This window comes from Anas platyrhynchos, chromosome 25 (assembly GCF_047663525.1).
Source record: "Anas platyrhynchos isolate ZD024472 breed Pekin duck chromosome 25, IASCAAS_PekinDuck_T2T, whole genome shotgun sequence".
NCBI classification, from domain to species: Eukaryota; Metazoa; Chordata; class Aves; order Anseriformes; family Anatidae; genus Anas; species Anas platyrhynchos.
In genome coordinates this window covers 9,807,317-9,825,896 of record NC_092611.1, presented here as the reverse complement: position 1 = coordinate 9,825,896, position 18,580 = coordinate 9,807,317, and positions in this window count along the sequence as shown.

The following is an 18,580-nucleotide window of genomic DNA, read 5'->3' as shown; positions in this document are numbered from 1 at the left end:
ATGCCCCATGAGGCAGCCAGGTGGTGGTACAGAGGTCAGAAGCAGACTGGGAGAGGCATGGGCTTATCCTTCTGTGCTGGCCAGTACTTCTGGTGTCTGCACGGCTACACTCACCTGACTAATGGGGGAGAGCTACAGGAATGCTCAGAGGGCTGGAAAGTATGATGGGAGATCAAGTAAAATGTGGTTTAGTCTAGAGAGGAGAAGACAGAGTAGATGTGATACCTTTTCACACACCTGAAGGCTACATCAAAGGAGGAATGAGATTCTCCACGCTTATGGTGGTCAGTGCCAAGCCCTCTCTGTGGGGCACTAGTACAGCCTCAGTGCTCTGATGGCTTTCATGATGGTTGTAGGAACTAGATGCATTTTAAACTTAGCATACTCTGTCCAGCTGAAGGAACTGTGAATTTCCTTAGAAACTTGGCTCTAAATGTAGCTTCAGTTCAGCCTGTGTCACCATGGATCTGCTGGGTGTTCGTGCCTAGGACATGGCTGCGAGGCTTGGAGCACAGAGCATGTCTCAGTCCCAGTGACATTACTTATTAGTTGTCTCATTAATCAAGTAAGCCTGCCATCCCAGGGCTGCAGGGAGTTCTTGTCACACAGGATGCTGTCAGGGCTTTGTCATCTCCAGGCACCTATGAAACACAACTCCCTCGGCCTCTCTTGCTCCAGCACCAACTGATGAGTGGCCTCTGGGTCCCATCTGAGCTGGAGGAGCCATGGAGCACAACTGGAGCCTGCTGGGGCTCCCATGTCCTTCTCCTGTGTGGTGATGTCCACCAGAGGTTGTTGCTCACCAGGTGAGGCCCTGGAGTGGGAAACCCACTGAGAGAGGTCCAAGAAATTGTTGGGGTTGCAGCCATATGGAAGACATGAACACCTCCATGGTGGAATGAAAGCAATGAAAGAGCAGAGCTCCATCATCAGGAGCAGGCAGGGCAGCAAAGTGGGAATGCAGCATGTGTGTGAGTAACATGTACTGCTAGCCCTACAGTAAGCAGCTTCTAAAGGGGGAAAAAGATTGGAAGACATTAGATTGTGTTCATAAACTAAGTCTGGGCCTCAAGATGTCTTTAAAAAGACCAGTGAGTACAAGTCTAGTCAGATGAAGGGCAGTGGACAGGGAAAAGCTGCTTAGAATGGTAAGGGACCGGTTAATCAAGTGATATGGATTATTCAGTTCAGTAAACAAACATAATGGCCTCTCGTTTCTGTGGTGGCATCCTCATGCCTCTGTGGATTTGTCCTCCACGCTGCTTTCTGGGGTGTTGGAGAAAACAGCAGGGCTGAGCAGTGGGAAGCTGTTAGCATAGAGGGGGCTTGAGCGGGGCCTGAGCCAAGCTGCAGGATAAAAGAAAACGTGCTTCCTTCCCATGTTTTATAATGTATGTGTGTGCTGGGGTAGGCCTCCAATAAAGCAGTACTCCAGATCCTCTTCATCTGCAACTGAAAGCCTGCAGGCATCTGGTTTGCTGAGGGGTGTTCAGTTAGTGCTGGGCAGAAGCTGGAGCTCTGTGATCTCTGAGCCTCTCACAAGTAGGCGAAGGAATTCTCCTGCAGAAAGGTTGCCAGAGAGCCTGCACTGGGTAGCTGGAAATATTTTCCAGCCCTCTGATTGCTGTGTTACTGTCCACTGTACTATGAACTGGGTTGGAGAAGCACTCCCTTTGGAGCAGTGGGCATGACAGGGTCCTGCAAGTGACCACACTGCTCGGGGTGTTCCAGGAGCTGTCAGTGTGCTTCCAACACCAAGATCCTGCTAGGCAGAGCTCTGGGATCTGTGCCTGCACTTCTTTCAGATTTCAGCCCACTCTTGACCCACTCAAACAGCAGCAAGTTCCTTGCTGCCTCTTTGTAGGACAACTTAAATGCATTTCTTTTTCAGTGCTGGTCTCCCTGTGAATCTCTTTGATGCAGAACTGGCTATTATAAGTCACAGAAAGCTCTACCCCACTGCTATATCTGCCCACAGCAAGCCCTGCAGCCTCCCATGGGAGCTGGCTGCCTGTGCCTTGACCCCTGACTGCTGCCACAGCCGGCTGTGGTTAGCCCAGCAGCAGCCAAATTCTCTCACCCTTGAAATTCTCCCTTTGAAACTCCACCCCAAAGCTGGGGGGGATTCAGTTTTTTCTCCTTGACCTTATCCTAAGCCCTTGGCACTGAGGTGCGCTGGACTGCACCTCCAGTTACAGTACAAGGTTTCTCACCCTGAGAATGTAGCAGCCCAAGTAAGGGGCTGGGATGTTTTGTTAAAGGGTGCCTTGGAAGTGACTGGGGGGGCGGGTGGAGACAATTACACCTCATCAAGACCTTGCAAAGGCATGTTGACAAAATTGTCTATTTTCTGTTTGAGCAGCCAATTTGCAGGAGCAATCACTGCCACAGCAGGGAGTAAATTAGGTGAGCAATTGTGCCCTTGTGTTCTTAACATATTATCCGTATGGTTCTCACCTCTCTTCCCTGACATTCTTTATCTCTACTACCAGCAACCCATCCATACTCCAGCAAGCTTGGCTGATGTATCATAGAGCCATTACAATGACTCCCAAATACAAGTACTTTGGGCAGGCTTGACGGAGGCCGTGCTGGTGAACTTGGTGCCTTGGCAGTAAAATTAACAAATGGTGCTGTCAAATCTGGGGTCTTGCCTTGATGAGGGAAACAATGCTGCAGTGCTATCTCCGCTAATAAAATTGCTCCTGCTGAGCTGTGCTGCAATAGCAGTGTTCTGATAAGTGGCTGCGTGTGTTTAGCTTGATGCATCATTATTGATACTTGTTAGCATGATGAAAGCTCAAACACCATCATTGCTCAACCACTCCACATTGTGAAGGGGCAACCTCGAAGCCTCTCTGCAGAACTGATGGATGTGAGGCTGCCTGTGGCTGATGGTGATGAGTTCTGAGCTGTATGCGGGGGAGAATAAGGCAATGGTTACCAGTGCTATCACCTTAATTGGGAGTTCAAGTTCATGGTGTGGCTGCTTGACCATCAATGCTGTTTGCATGTTGGTGTGGAGTGGGACTGGTAGCTGCTGGTTAAGGGATGGTAGGGGTTTAGCTTTCACACAGCTCATGCCCCTGGGCTCTCACTTAGACTCCCAGTGCAGTTTAAATGCGGATTTTGGTTAGCTATCTGCTCTCTTCAGGGAGCTTCATCTGAAACCTGCAAAAATGCATGTTACAGAATAGGTAGCTGTTGAAAATTCTCTTGCCAGCCCCATCTCATTACTGCTTGGATGCTGCTGATGGGAGGAGAGCTGTGTCATTCCTGTGTCGGCTATAAATGAGCAGGAATCAGTTTTTGTTAAATTCCGGTTGCATGGGAGCTCTGATAGCACGTTGTGGTGTTATTACTGCTGCTCAATTGTCCAATGCATTTGCTTCCAAAATGTCTCCGGGATGAGCTGATCCCTGCTGCTTTGAGACTTTGCAGACCTGTTTATTATCTGGTAAAGCCTGGTGTTATGTTTGGCATCAGCCTTGCTATCCTTAGCTTTCCATTGGGAGCAGAAGGGAAGAAATGTGCAACTGAAGATAAAAAAAAGAAAAAGGAAAACTTCCTGGCAGATTAGATGCTGAGGATCTGCTGGAGCTGGGCATTTCCATGGGGACTTACTACACTCCAGAGCAGCAGCTGCTGCTTCCAAACTGGCCAAGCTGAGAGTCATGTTATTAGCCTTCAGAATTCAGGGAAGTAGCTCAGAAATGGAAGATTAAGTCTAGAACAGTGTTTTCCTCTTGCCAGTGTTCAGGCAAGCTGCTGGCTACAATGAACAATGATACAACAGCTGCTGCATGAGGCAGAGAAGTCCTCTGCTTCTTCTTTCACCTGCTCCATTAGGTTTCATTAGGTAGTCTCCCTCCGGGATGTAGCTTGATGCAAGAGCTGCTGCTGTGCCCAGATAAGTCACTGGCCGCAGTTAGGAACTCTTGTGGGTGCAGCACAGGCAAACAAAGGAATTTCATGTGGTGAAAGTTTGTGATTTGCCTCTGAGGTACATTTCCTAAAGATGCTGGTGATGATCTTGAGGTCTCTTCCAACCTAGAAATTCTGTGATTCTAGGCTCCTGGACACCTGGTCTCATTTCCCATGCACCATCATCTATGAATGGGATTTGGCCTTTTATTCCAGAGGAAAACACAGGCCTCCCCAGGCAGGCCTGAGCCTACAGGAGCTAGCATTATCCGAGCACATTCGTTATGGTTAAAGGGCCTTGTCTCATAATTCTCTCTATAAATTACACATTGATTTAAAATTATTATTACAAGATGGCTAGCTAATGATTCTTCCCCTTTGATTATTTATAGGGCATTTACTCTGTGTTAGCGGTGGCTGCTGGGATGGGTTCCAGGCTTGGCAGGGTTGGTGAACCATTGCTTGGTCCCTTTCCATTCAGGGGGTGTCGCAGCACTGTGGTGGGAGCTGAGGAGGGCAGAAGCTGTGCCAAGTGCTCCTGCTTTGCTGCTGAGCACTAGTCTGCAGGCCAGCAGTGCACCTGCAGGACACTGGGCTGCAAGGAATTAGGTAGGATCCGGTCCCTCTTGGGGAGGCTGAGGTGTTCGCTTCTCTCAGAGGAGGCACCAGGAGTGCAAAATGCTTGCTGAGGCAGGAGGGATCCCACTGCACAGGGGCAGAAACACCAATGGGTCCAGCCAGGGAAGGAAGAAAGAAACTTGATCAGTGTCCCTCGCTTGCAGGGATCAGGGTATGGTTCCCCTAAAGCTGCACCTTGTGGTCACAGCAGCTTCCTGAAGGTCCTGTGTCCTGCCACCAGCCTCCCGTGGGATCTCATGCATATTATTTTATTTCATACCACCTTTCTTTCCAATTTATAAAAAAGGGATAAAAATCTGCCCTACTTTGCAGAGGTGTTGCAAGGAGCCTAATTAATAAAGATGAGGGAAGCAGTGGTTGGGAGCAGCAGGGAGGGCTGTGTTTGCCTTGCCTGGAGAACATCTGTCATTTCCAGTGCTGGGAAAGGCAGCAGTCAAATAAAAGCGAGCTCCTAATGCATACCTAGGTACTTAAGGAGCTATCTACCTATTCACACAAAACAAATTAACACCTGCTGTGTGAAGAGTGGGGACATTCATTCTGACAAACAGATTTTTTCATAAAGAATATTGCTTAATAGATGGGTACAGTCATTTTCACAATTAGGCAATTAACTCTGCCATTAAAAGTGAGCGAGTTCATTGAGCCAAAATGAAGAGCACCAAAAAAAAATCTTCAAGCTTGATGTCACAAGCAGCCCAAGGCAAGTTACAGGCTTTCCATCCCTAATGCTGATCACTGGAGCTTGTGATGTGACAAAACTCATGACTCTTTCCAACTTCTGGGCACGATGTTGGTGTTGGTACTGCTGCAGATTTAGCTGCTGAGATGTCTGCTGTTTCCTTGCACTTCACTCTCAGTGGCAAACACTTGAGGTAGGGTGGAGAAAAAAGCACAGCTAGATACTGGATAATGCCTGTTTAGGCAACTTTCAATGTCAAATGTACTTCGTTTATCAGGGTGATGTGGGCAACCTGTGTTTGCTGTGCTCTAAATAGAGCTGTAACGGAGTCAAGGGGTTTGTGTCTGAAATGATCCTCCAAAAAGGCCGTGACTCCATCTCAAAGACATGAAATAACTGGAACTAAATTCTTCCAGCCTGGACCTTACTCCCTGATGTCAGGGTGCTGTTCCCAGGTGCTTTCCCTGCTTCTCCTTCACCTCTTTCTGGCTGGAGTGAGGCTGCTCACAGGCAGGCTGCATGGTGTGCAAGATAAATGGGATGCATTTTGATGGTGTCAGTGTAGGTATCAACCTCACCCCTCAGGATTGGTGGCACAGAGCTTGCTCTTCAACCCACTCTACCTCCTTCTAATGCATTATCCATCTCTCCAGTGTGTCCTTCTGCTCTGGGATCTGATTCTATCCACACTTTCTGGACATGCTCTTTTTTCTCCTATTCCTGCTTGCCTGATGAGGTGATGCATCTCCCTCTCCAGCAACTTCCCAGAGCAAAGGAGAAGACTTCGGGGAGCTCACTTAAACTGAAAGCAAGACCAGATTTGGCCAGACCCTCCCCTGGCGCTGATCTTTTCTAATTTTAGCTGCTGGAATGACAAACTCTATCAGAACAAGCTTTCTAAAGAGTTGTGATGATTTACACTGGCTGTGGATCTTGCTCTGTGAAGATATCCTGAGTACATATCGATTAACATAATCAGCCTGCAAGCTCCTCAGCACCAACTCTTTTTGTCATGTTTTATTAATATTCACCTGAAGGAAGACAGGCCCTTGAAAAAGAACAAAACTAGGATAGGAATAGCTTGCTGCAGAAGTTTTGTGCGAACCACTTTGCCCTTCATTGTTCCCCAGATTTGTGATCTCAGCCTCACAAAACTCCCCCATTTTTTTTTCCCCATCACTGAAACCATCCAGGAGACAAGTGCAGTGCTTCAAAACAAGAGCATGGTCCGTTGAAAGTGAATGTGAGGGAGCAAAACCCTCTGCAAGGAAAAAAAAAAAAAGGTCAAGAAATTACCAACAGAAAAGTCTGTCAAGGTGGCAGGTTCCTCATGTTTGATTTCTATGAATATGTCTTGTCTGATTAGCTTTACATCTTCCATCTATTATAGAAGTGTATTGTGTTGGAAACCATTCTCCAAACTGAGAAAATGCCTTATTACTTCTCAGGCCCTTTGTGAGAGCCAGGGAGTGGGAATGTTTTGTGTCTGGGGTGAACCATGCCCCTGTTCGCTTCCTGATGCTTGCCAGATTGTTCTCTGATTTGGACATGCTTCAATGGACACTTTTTAATCATCTTTCTTGCTGTCCATAGGTCTTTTCATACATACTCTTTTTTTTTTTTTTTCCTTTTCAAGCGTTAAAGATAGCTAAGCATTAAAGATAGTTTTGAAGATAAGTCCCTTTGTCTCCTGGTTTTTGAAACATTTATATCAATTTTAGGTTTATTTCCCTAGGCAGCTCAGTTTGCACCTGAAGTCAACTGGACAGATGAATAAGGCCAGAGAGGGAGACTGACAGATCACCAAAGAGAAAGATGGGCTAGAAAGCAGCTGAGACTCCCAGAAGACTTCAGTTTTAGCTCTTCCACCCCTTCATATGTAGCATGAGCGAGCTGGAGCAGGTGCTGGAGGCTGCTGCTGGCTTCCCACAGAGCAGTCAATGTGTTGTCAATACTGGCAGGTAGAGCTGATGCTATTTATACTACTGATTGGCTTTTTTCTCCAACTAGGTTTATGTTAATTCAGCTCAAGTATATTCCTTTTACATCTGTGTGATGGGGGATATTCTGGTGGTGTGAATAATATGAAATTGCTTTTTTACTTTGTAACATAAGTAGAGAAGCAAGAAAAAAACAGGAATAGATCACGAAATGGTAATCAGGATGTGCTAAATGCCATTATGTTGTTATGCTTGGACTTTTCTTGTCCATGTACAGTTGTTCTCCCAGAGGAGTAAATATTTAGAATTTTTTCATACTGGATTTTGCATCTACACTTTCCAGTCTGGAAGTGTAGGGCTCTGAGCTGAATACAGCTGGGGCTGCTGGACAGGCTGCAATGCTTGGGCGAGCCTTTCTTTTTCTGTTACATGACTTTCTGTTACATGACTTTCATGGCTCCTTTGTATAATGGTCATACTGGGTTAAAAGCATTTTTCTGATATGGATCACTTCACAGGTGGAGATGTTATAGGTTACAGTGGCAAAACATGCTTTTAGATCAGTGTCTCTTCATTAGCAGTGTTTCTCTGCTTATGCCATCCAATATTAATTGGGGTGGGTTTGCCTTGGAATGTCTGAGTCTCCATCTCAACATTTGGGCCCTTCAAGAATTTTCCAAAGATGTTCTTCTCTGAAAGACAGGGGAGATGATGGGCACATCAGGTAAAACCATCCTTTTCCAGCAGTATTGTTGCAATTTTGAGGTGAGAGGAGGTAAGCTGTCACATCGTACCAGCATTGTCTTGGATATGACACATTAACAAAGCCATTGCAGGCTCTGTGTATGTGTTTTTGTAACTAACTGTGATGAGCATGTTAATTAGATGTAAATTGTGTCTAAATATTTAAACTAAAATTGAAACAAGCCACTTCCCCTGTTCCATACTAAACATCCAGCTTAACCATGACACAACAAGCATCTCCAGGGGTCTTGAGGGGGGTGATGTGTCAGAAGAGATGTGAAAGGGTGTAGGGAACATTGCTTTCAACGTGACCTTTAAAGATTAAAAGCATTTGTTCAGCACATCATTTGAATGTACAAAGCAGATTTGACAGCTCTGTTATTGAATTTTAACCAACTGTTGCTCCATATTGAAATCTTAGGGCTTTATTATGTGGTGCCTTGTGTGCACATTTATTTGGAGCTTGTTGCATGGAGAGGAAGATAGGAGGTGCGGAGGAGGAGATGGGAGGGTAACTGGAGTTAACTGGTCAAGGCCACTGTGCTGGTCCTGCTCAGGGGAGGGTACTGGCAGGAGCCCACCCAAGTCAAGTCACAGCCATCTTAGGACCTTGCTTCCTTCCAGGGAGTTTTTTATATTATTTCCAAGGAAGAGAGGTGATTTTTCTTTTGTAACAAAGGTGATAAACGTTTTATGTTGTAATAAAGAGTTGTTCTTTCCATATCTAAATAAAGAAATAGTGTGAGGAGCCTCTTCAGTTCCACATCAGGTGGTTATACAAGGCACTTCCTTTTTATTTTTGTGAGACTGACGAAGAAAGGCACTTACCTCTTATGTAAATTATGTACGAGCTTTGATTTTATCCAACGGAAAACATTCTTTATCACTTCAGTTTCCCAGTGGCTGCAGCAGAAAAGAGCTGTGCCTTGCTCACATCGGGCATGCCTCCTCGTTAACAAATGTATCTAGGATGGATGGGGCTGATTGTGTCCATTTTCCAACATTTGCCTCTGCTGGCAAGAAGTCTGGGGAGAGAGGGAAATCCTCCTATTTCTGATTTTCATGACTTGATTCTATCAGGCCTCCAGCCCTGGTTGCTATAGGCATGGGTCTCTGGGGCCCAGCTATGCTGCCCCAGCTCTTATCTTGCAGTTAGGTATTTGCTCCAGCCATCAGGCTCTCCCACAGCTGTGTCCTCCCAGCTGCTGCTCCATGAAGCCCACCTGCCAGGACTGCTGCTTATCTGCCCTGCATCTGGCTGGGGGCAAACACTGTGTGACTTGCAAATTTCTGCTTGAAACACTGACTTGGTTGTACACCAGCCGTGCTCATATCCTGTGCCCTCAGCTGGTGAAACCTACACCAGCACCTGGGGACCTCACTATGGGGCTCAGACTTCTTGCAGCTGCTGTTTCAGCAGCTCCTCTCCCTGTTTTGTGTGCCCCAGGAGCTCAAATAGCACACCCTGCAGCTGCTTGGTGCATGGCAGGCTCTGGAGGTCCTGTGGAAGGGGGGTGGGAGGAGCTCTGCACCCTCACATCCACGAAAATGCAACAAACAGCTTTGATTTCTTCAGGATGAGTCAAATTTAATTAATTTTGACCTGCAGTTCTTGTGCGAACTCTATCAATTTATCTGCATTTAACTCATGACTCTTGCAGAACTAACAATTTTTTTTTTCTTGGGAGAAGAGAGGAAAAAGCAGCAGTTCATGAAGTCTTGCTTATTTAATTCCACAGCTCAGCAAACTGCCAGCTCTGACTCCTTTCTTCCTTTGCCTCTAGCAGTGAGATCTTTTCCTTTGTTACTTTTTATTGTTTATGCTGGATTGAACAACAACAAAGATGTTGGTGTTAAGGCTGCAGGTGCATGATCAATTTATTGCTCCTTAATGAGTAACCATGTGTCAGATGAGATACGGTGACTGCATGGGTCGTAACCTCAGACAAATGCAAGGAAATGTGTCTGAATCCAGTTGATGAGAAGAAAGGTTTAAGTTAAGCTCAATTACCTTGCCTTTGCCATGGACTAGCAGGGTGCATGTCGACAGGTACTGCAGTTTAGCTGGGATATGCTAATTTGTTTAGCTGGGTGCCTGTTTGACTTGTGGGCTCTTGTATAATGCAGGGTTTATATCTGGGGTAGGATCCAGGCTCTCACTGATGGAAAGAGGAAAAAGCACTGCTTTGGATAAGCTTGTATATTCTGTGTATGTAAGGCACCGAGGCTCCCAATTTAGACATCTGAGTGAAGCATTGATAGGGAAATAATAAAATCCTTTCCAGTGAAACACAGGTATTGCCTTTTGTACTTTCGAAAAGTTTCCAGCTCCAACAGTGGACTTCTAACACATGTGAATATCACTGTTGGAATCTGTTATCACTGGAGAATCATAAGATTGGATTGGTTTTAATAAAAAAAAATAGTATGGTAAAATTGAAGGGTTGGGTTTCTTTGCGTATCTATAAAAATGGGCTGCCAAATAAGGTCAGCCAAATGGACCCAACTCATGCAGCTAGAGTGATGCAACGCTTCATGAACTAGGTCACTCAGTTTTAATTATTCCACAGCAGAGGAAAAAAAAAAATCAAGAGCAGCTCTCACCCCAGCCCAACATATCCAGAAAAGCACAGCTCTGTACAATGACTCCCACTGTCCTGGCTGAGACATGAAAGAGCCATTTGGGAGCTGGTCCTTGGAGGAAATAAGTGATTTCTATACTGGGTTTTCAAGGGACAAACTAGGTGCATGTTTCCCATGTAGCTCACCAGCTAGTAAGCAGTATTCCCAAAAAAAAGCTGTCCCAATTCATGGTAATGGGACTCTTCTATCTCAGTCTGAAATGCCCCCCCTTCTTTCAAAACTCTTCCCTTTGTAGCCAGTAACCTAAAATGATAACAAGTGCTCTTTGTGCATGGTACCTTTTCAATGTGTTGTGGCTGCAAAGGATTAGCAAAGAAGCCAGTGAACACCCTTTGGAACAAAAAGACTGATTCCCCACAGGTTGTGCAGGATGAGCTAACAGCAGTCTGAATCCCAGAATCCATCTTCCTTTCCCATTTTATCTTCCTTTCTCACTACATTCTGGTCAGAACCTGAAAAAACAGAATTACTTAGCAGCTTCGAGATTCTCGAGCCTGACTGTGTTCAACATTATTTTTCCTTTAAAAGCTATCTTGTATTTAACTTTCCTACATCAAGTCAAAAAAAAAAAAAAAGAGGGGGAATATTTTAGCGCAGTGTGCAGATCTTATGTGCATCTCTCCTAATCATTTAATCTTTAATTACTTTTAAAACTTTAATTACTATTTAGTTACATCATGATCTCACTGTTGCTTCTGCCCTTTCTCTGATGCACTGACAATTCCTCACCAGCTAAGAGGGTCACAAGCCAAGTTCTCTGATCCTGACACATGTTCACCTTGCTTGTACCCCTTCTGATGGGTGAAAGTGGAGATCACACTGGGTAAGAAGGCATGCAGGAGAGCAGCTTTTCACTGATAGCTGCTAATTCTGCAGCCAGGGTCCCAGTGTGCCTCTTAAGATGCATGTTGCTTGAGTTCGTCTTGGAATGGGATATTTTCTTGGCTGGCTCAATCTCCTTGTACATTTTATCACCTGAAAGAGGAAAAAAATGCAGGTCCAATTGTAAAAACTTCAGCTTCTCCAAACTCATTCCTTTAGAAAGATTTGGCTAAAGAACTTAAAGTGTGGGTGTGAACTGAGGCTGAGTTTGAGATAGTGTTTTTATGTCATTAACTGGTGAGAGAGATCAGTGAGTTATTTGTGTGGGCTATGCAGTGCACGCTCCCATAGAGGATTTTGGGATTGCCCATTCCTGCAGGAAAGACCAGATGACCTTAGTCCGCAGACTCACAGCAAAATTTAGGTTTCATTGCTCACTAGTTGGGTAGGCCATGCTGTACCTCATACCAGCCACTGCTCCTAGGTGGTGAGAACTTTTCTTTGTGCCCTTTTTCCTGTAGGCCTGAGCAGTCCCTAAGATATTAACATGTGCCTTACGATTTTTCAGATGAGGTCAGCATGCTGCACACAGATAAACAGGCTGCACAGGAGGTGCCTGGTGCTGAGCCCTGCAGGACACTTGTCCTCTGCTCTTAATTGCACAAGAGGTGATAGAGGCAGGGAAGGAAGGAGGTAGCAGGACAGGGTAAGTATGAAAGGGGATGCTTGCAGGTATAACTGAGACAGGGTGAGGTGCTAGGCTCCATTTATTTCCCTGGGGCAGATGGTTTTTCCTGTAGTACATACCATAGTGCTAGCTTATTACTCTTTCTCAGTACTAATGGAAATAACTTCATCCTAAAGATGATGATAATGAGCAGGAAGAAGCTTTTGCCATCTGGCTGTAACACTGAAGTTCTTCCTTGTGGCAAGAGTCTTCACAAATTATATGGAAAGTCCTTTTATCCTTCATCCACTTTCACATCTCTATCCAGCCATTTCTCCATACTGTGTGGAGTAGCCTCTTTACACTGTGCAAAGCTCCAAGATTTCAAGCAGTTTATTCCTTCTATCCTATCTGATTGCCCCCAGCCCTTTTAAGACTCTACTGTACTCCTTCAAAGCACGCAGATCTGCCTCAAGCCAGAGCTGTCCCAGCTCAGAACATCTCAAATAAGTCACATGAAAATGGCAGCACAACAGGGCAAGGTTTTCATGAAGCTCCATTTAAAGCCTCTCATACAACAACTTACAATGTAATAAATGAGATGGCAGTTTTGTTAAGAAGATCTGGAGCTCTGGAATGAACACAGCCAGGAAGTTTCTTCCATGTAATAATTTTCTCCATTGCTGTCTAGTCAGGACTCCTGCATGCTGCAATTCACCATCTCTCTCCAATTTCTTACTACAAGCAACCTGATCGTGGTGGCTTTCAGTATTCCACAACAATTAGAGCTCCATTTTGTGAGCTAGCAGATACCAACTGGAAAGCAGGCAAAGTTTCTGTGATTACCATCTGCTCGCCTTGTCTCTTACTTCATGCTACTGCATCAGCTTTGCTCTTTTTGAATTCTGGCACTATTCGGTGGCCGGGGATTGATTGTTTGTTTATTTTTGCCTTCACATTTAGTATTGATTAAATATTTATGTTAAGAGATTCTGCACTTAAAAAAAAAAAATAATAATCCTGTCTTCCTCGTGACTCTTCACAAAGGCTACAGAGGGGATAATGTATATAAATAGCTCGTGGGCCTGGCAGGCTTCCCCACAAGGCGGATGGTGGTCAGCCACGGGTGCAGGCTTTGGGCTCTATCAGTTAAGCTATTTGTATGGAGGATGGGCTTGTGCCAAGGTGTCTGGAAGTAAGGATGGGATGCATATGGTGCTGGCCACGCAAATCATACCCTGAGCTGCACTGTTTACTGAAGAAAATGTAGGTTTTTGATGCTATTATTTATGCAATTAGCCAGACAAGAAACCCAAACAAAAGCTCTGCTCCTAGCAAAGTGGCTGTGGCTCCAGCCGAGATGCTTGCAAGTGTCAGATAGAAGACATTGTGTTTTGGCTGGCCTGCTGCCATCTCTGGGGCTGCCTGTCTCTGTAGGGAGGTCCCTGCAGCCACCAGTTCTGCTGTTAAGCATTTTTCAGTGTTGTGTGCTTTGTGCCTTAGTAGTAAATTACCCTCAGGAGTTTCACAGCTTAAAAAAAAAAAAAAAAAGTAAAAGAAGGGGACACAGCTCCTCAGAGGAACAGTGAGGTCCTTTACTTCTGAAGCATGCTTCTGCTTGGGAAGGGACAGTTTATAGGCCTCTCCCAGCAGCTGTGCAAGGCTCAGCCTCTGGGGCTGCTGCTCTCATCCCAACAGGAAGATTTATCTGTCACCAAGCAGGTGCCTGGGATGAGGGCAAACAGTGTGGACAGAAGCTGGGGGAGCTCTTTGCATGGTCAGACTCTCAGCAGCATCTGCCCTGCCACAGCAGCTGAAAGGGGCTGCTCTGGGCTGGCAAATTCAGTCTGGCTGCAGCTCTCACTTACCTACCTGCATCTGCTGCAGGTAAAACCTTGGTCCCTCTTTCTGTGGCTTGGGGGTCATTTTCTTTGCTGTCTCTTTTTCCCCTTCATGTCTCTGCAGTTTGATTTTATTTGAAATAGAAACATCTGTGGCTGGTCTCTCTCCAGAGAACCAAGCCTGTTTATTATCTTTCTGGACTGGATTGAGCAATTGCTGCTTGTGCAAGGCATGTAGCTCCTCGGCTGAGTCCCGACTCCACAGGCATCAGATTTCTCAGTGACTTCAATGGCACAAATATTTTCTGAGTGTTTGGGTACCTTGCCTAATTTGCACTTCTCTAGCAGAGAGAAGCAAGAAATGTAGGAGAAGAAACTCTGCCAAGGGGTTGTGCAGAGCATCGGTGTTAGGTGCCTGCTCAGTCCTGATGTCTGCAGGAGCTCCTGGTTCAGTGTTGTTTGTAGCAGAAGAGCTTAAGCTGTGAAAAGAACTATCTAATGGGTAGGGGTACAAACCCCACCTTACTCCGTGTATGCATTTTGCAGAAATATAGCTTTTGGCCTGCTATTTATTGATTTTGGCCTTAAGAGAGGAAAGAAAGGGAAGAAATAGAAATTGTCTGTGTACTTTTAGGAGTTCATTGTTTTACCGCCTTGTTAGGAAAAGTTTATACCTAGAAGGAGATTGTGATGCTTCTTCCTTGACAGCTTTTCCCTCCCCTCCACATCTCCTCCACCCTTCCCCCTGCTTCATATCAAAACCTCCCGGGGAGCTCAAGCCAAGCAAATATTGTTTCCAGAGGATTAGATTAGTTATGTCATTCCTGCTTGTCATGGGTCGATTCTTTTGGAAAGGTCAGCCCAGGAGTTGTTTGTGGAAGCCAGAGATAACGGAAAGCATCATGCTGTGAGTTTGCACAGGCTCCTGTGTGGTGGTGACAGGGCCAAACAGCCCCACATCACTGTGAACCCTAGAAAAATCAAAGGAGACATGTTCCTAATATCACTGTGCCTCCGATGCTTCCTTCATGGATGGTGAACGGCCACTCTGAAGCCAGTCTAAGTGCTGTCTCTGCCTTGGAAAACTGGGAATGACATGAATTTTGTATGAATACTTGTGCTAATGGGAATGAGTTTAAATGTTCCCAGACAATGAATTTACATACAGTCCTTTAAATGTTTTTATGGTGGTGAAAGTAGTGTCCTTTGCTTCAGGACATCCTGGTTCTGTGTGGGATGCTGCTGCCAATAAACACTCATAAATCAGGAAGGCTAATAAGGCAAAGCTTAAACTTTAAGAGGAGATGTGTAGTAGAAATTAGGAATCTTAGGTTTTTTTTTTTTTTTTTATACTGACTCTGCACAAAGGACAGCACAACAAATAGCTGAACAAATAAAGCTGATGTCCATCTTGGGCCACTTTGACTTTGAAAACCCTGGGTGGCACCTCTATGAAAGAGGGAAAAATTGTCAGCTCAGCTAAATAGGAGAGAATCATGCTCATGAGAGTTAATTCTGGAAGTCTCAAGATGTCTAGTGCTAAGGAAATGATGCTTGATTCTTGAATAAAAATCCTTTCGTTCCAAAATCGCGGATACCCTTCTGAGTGGAGCAGTGTGCCTTGGTAGTCTGGCATAAGGCTGTGTGAGAGCAGTCACCCATGCGCGTTTCCAGAGGCACACAAGCTCTCCTGGGGCTGATTTACAAACACGGTGAGCATCTGGGTCTCCACTGGACTCCGCAGGAGCCTTGAAGGGAGACTGAATGAATATTCAAACGCTGTAAAGCGTTTTTCGCTTTCTTTAAGTACTGCAAGTGACAAAATCTCCGTGGTGTGACAAGGGACGGGCAATTGTTCCTACTTGGTAATTAGAAGCACTGGGTAATTAGGGTGTAAATAAGGGGTCTCGTGCTGACAGTCACCGATCTGACTTCAAGCACGATTTTTAGCAGCGCCTCCTCCCCGCATTGTTAACAGCTTTTGCATGCAAATGCCCCCAGCCGCACTTGAATTGAGCATCGTTTTGCGCTGGCTTCAAGTCAAAGAATTTCATTTCAATATCCAAGGTTGTAACGGCTTTGCAGATCGGCTAATGGAGAATTAGAAAGAAATGCAAATGTTTTACTAGAAGAACCCCCTGTGAGGACGGGGAGGCGTTTGCCATGCTTCCCCCTGGGGGAGGTACGCTTGGGAGGAAGCTGGATGGATGCACCACCTCTGAGCCCACCCAGGCAGCTGCTCCCTGACCCAGCCTTTGCCTTATCGATGCTCCGAGGAGAGCCACGTGTGAGCTCTGAATGCTGCTCCCAGGAGGGGAGGAACAGCACACCCTGGCAAATAACGTCGATGGGGTCAGTGCAGAGGAGGGGAGCACCCGCAGCTGGGGACGATTAGCACAGACTTGGCCTAAGGTAACAGAGAGGCTGCGCTGGGGCTGTGGGTCTGCAGCATGGTGCACCCTGGTCAAAGCTGGTTCAAAATCTGGTTGAGTCTCTGCTTTAGTACTGTCTCTCTTGCTTTTTGGAATTAAACATTTCAGTGTGTTTTCCTACATGCCTCTGTATCAGTCGCCTTTTAGCCATGAGTTACACTCTGGTACTTCTTTTTGCCACAAGTCTTCAGTCATCGCATTTCTGTTCTTACCCTCAGATTGTAGCAGTTCAATTCTCCTAGCAGGCCATTTAGACTGAAGTTTGAAGTCTTTCAAGGTAAAGTGTGAGTTATCTATGAGGAGCATGGGGAGAAGAGTGGAAATGCATCAGACTGGGAGAGCAGAAGCCAGGCCTTCAACTTTGCATTACGAGGCGAAGCAGATGCTCAGCCCTTCAGCTACGTGTGTTTCTTCAGAGTGGGGATTTTAGAGAACATCGGTTTTTCTTTCAGTCATCAAAGCTATGAATATAAATTTCCGAATAATCTTGAATCTTCCTCCTGTTTTTTTTTTTTTAAATTGATTGATTTACTGGAGGCTGCTGCCCTAAAGGCCGGTGAGGCAGCAGGGAGACTTACAGATGATATTTTATAAGCTCTGATGGGGCTTTTAAGAATGCTTAATTAACTTTTTATCAAGGCATTCAAATCTTCTTGAGATTTGAGCTGTTGAGAATTGAGTTCTTTATTTATACTCGGGACCTATGAAAATGGAGGTTATACTCTTCCAAACTTATTGCACTCCCAATTGCCCTGCCAGATCTCAGGGAGACCACTGGCCCTAGGACTTTGCCTTTTGTAGACAAAGATCTGGGGCTCTCTTTACTTGATGCCATTTTATGATGAAATGCTGAGGAAAACTGTGAAAAATGAAATTGGTTGTGTGGCTGGGATGAAGAACAAACACGTGGCTATGACTGAGTCAAATATAAACAGCTTTGGGAAACAGGAAACACTTTCAAGACCATGAAAAGAATGATATTTGTGGAGAAATTGGATAGTTTATACATAGACTGGGGCTATGTGCCCTACTATCTCCAGAGGAACAGCACAAGCATCTCCAAACAGTTTGTTTTTATACAAAAGCCACCCAGAGATGTGAATGATGGTTTGTGGCTTTGGCTTTTCTGATGGAATGTGTCTGTTCTCAAAGCAAGATGGTTTCAAAGCATTCTCGGGAGATAAAGGCCTTTGGGCTTTGAAGCTGATACTGCAATTAGGACCATATTTATATAAAAGTAAACACTGGGGATGAGAACTTAGAGCTTCCTCCTTTCCTACTGTTGATGTATAGGGCTGTGGTGCAGCAACATCATTTTGCTTTTTAGTTCTGAACTTGGTGATGGAGAGAGTTCTTGTTAGAGGCAAACACTTTGGGTTTGTACAGATCCTAATTGTTCACTAGCATTGTGGCTGCTAAAGTGGTTGCTTCTGTGGCTTGAGGCATCACTCCTGGCAATTCCACAATGCTCCTAGGATGCTTGGGAGTGGACTTCCTGAGTTCAAGCTCAGGGCACTTCTAAAAATTTAGAAGCTGTATGACAGTAGCAGCTACAAATGTACCCTAAAGAAACAGAACAAGGGACAGGCTCTTGCCAAAAACCTTTGAACCTTTTGTAAGTGGGAGGAAAGGGTAAAAATGAGTGAGGTTCTCAGGAGGAGAGTTGAGGTTCTGATTTCATGAGCCTTAATCTCGTGTTCCAGCCACAGCTGCTGTGCACTGTCCTTTGGACTCTGAGATTCAGGACAACACAAAGATGATCTGATCCTCAGTTTCTAAAATCAAGCAATCTGCACTTGCCCAGACACCCTGGATATACCTAGCTGGTGTTCTGTTTGAACTCATCCAAGGAACACTTTCTGCTTCTCTTGAAGTACTTAAAACGTATTGCCTCTTGTGACTATCAGAAAATAGTGCACCATGCTAATAAGCTCTTTCTGCAAGCACCATTTATTTGCCTTCACTTCAAGTGGTTATGTATTTCTCAGGTCGTAGCTCAGCTCTCTGTCACATCAGAAAGTGAGAGGTAAGCATTTCAAGTAGCTTGATTCTTTTTGGCAGGGGAGGAAAAGGAAAGTAGTCCCTAGATTTTCACAGAAAATGTGTGGAAGTGACACTCTAGTGCTGGGGTGGCTGCACCGGTTGGACCCCAGAGCAAAGGATCAAGGGTGGGAGAAGCATGGACCCCTGTAGTGCAGGCTGCAGTGTTTTCTGAGCATGCTGCTTTCCTGTGAGCAGGACTGGGT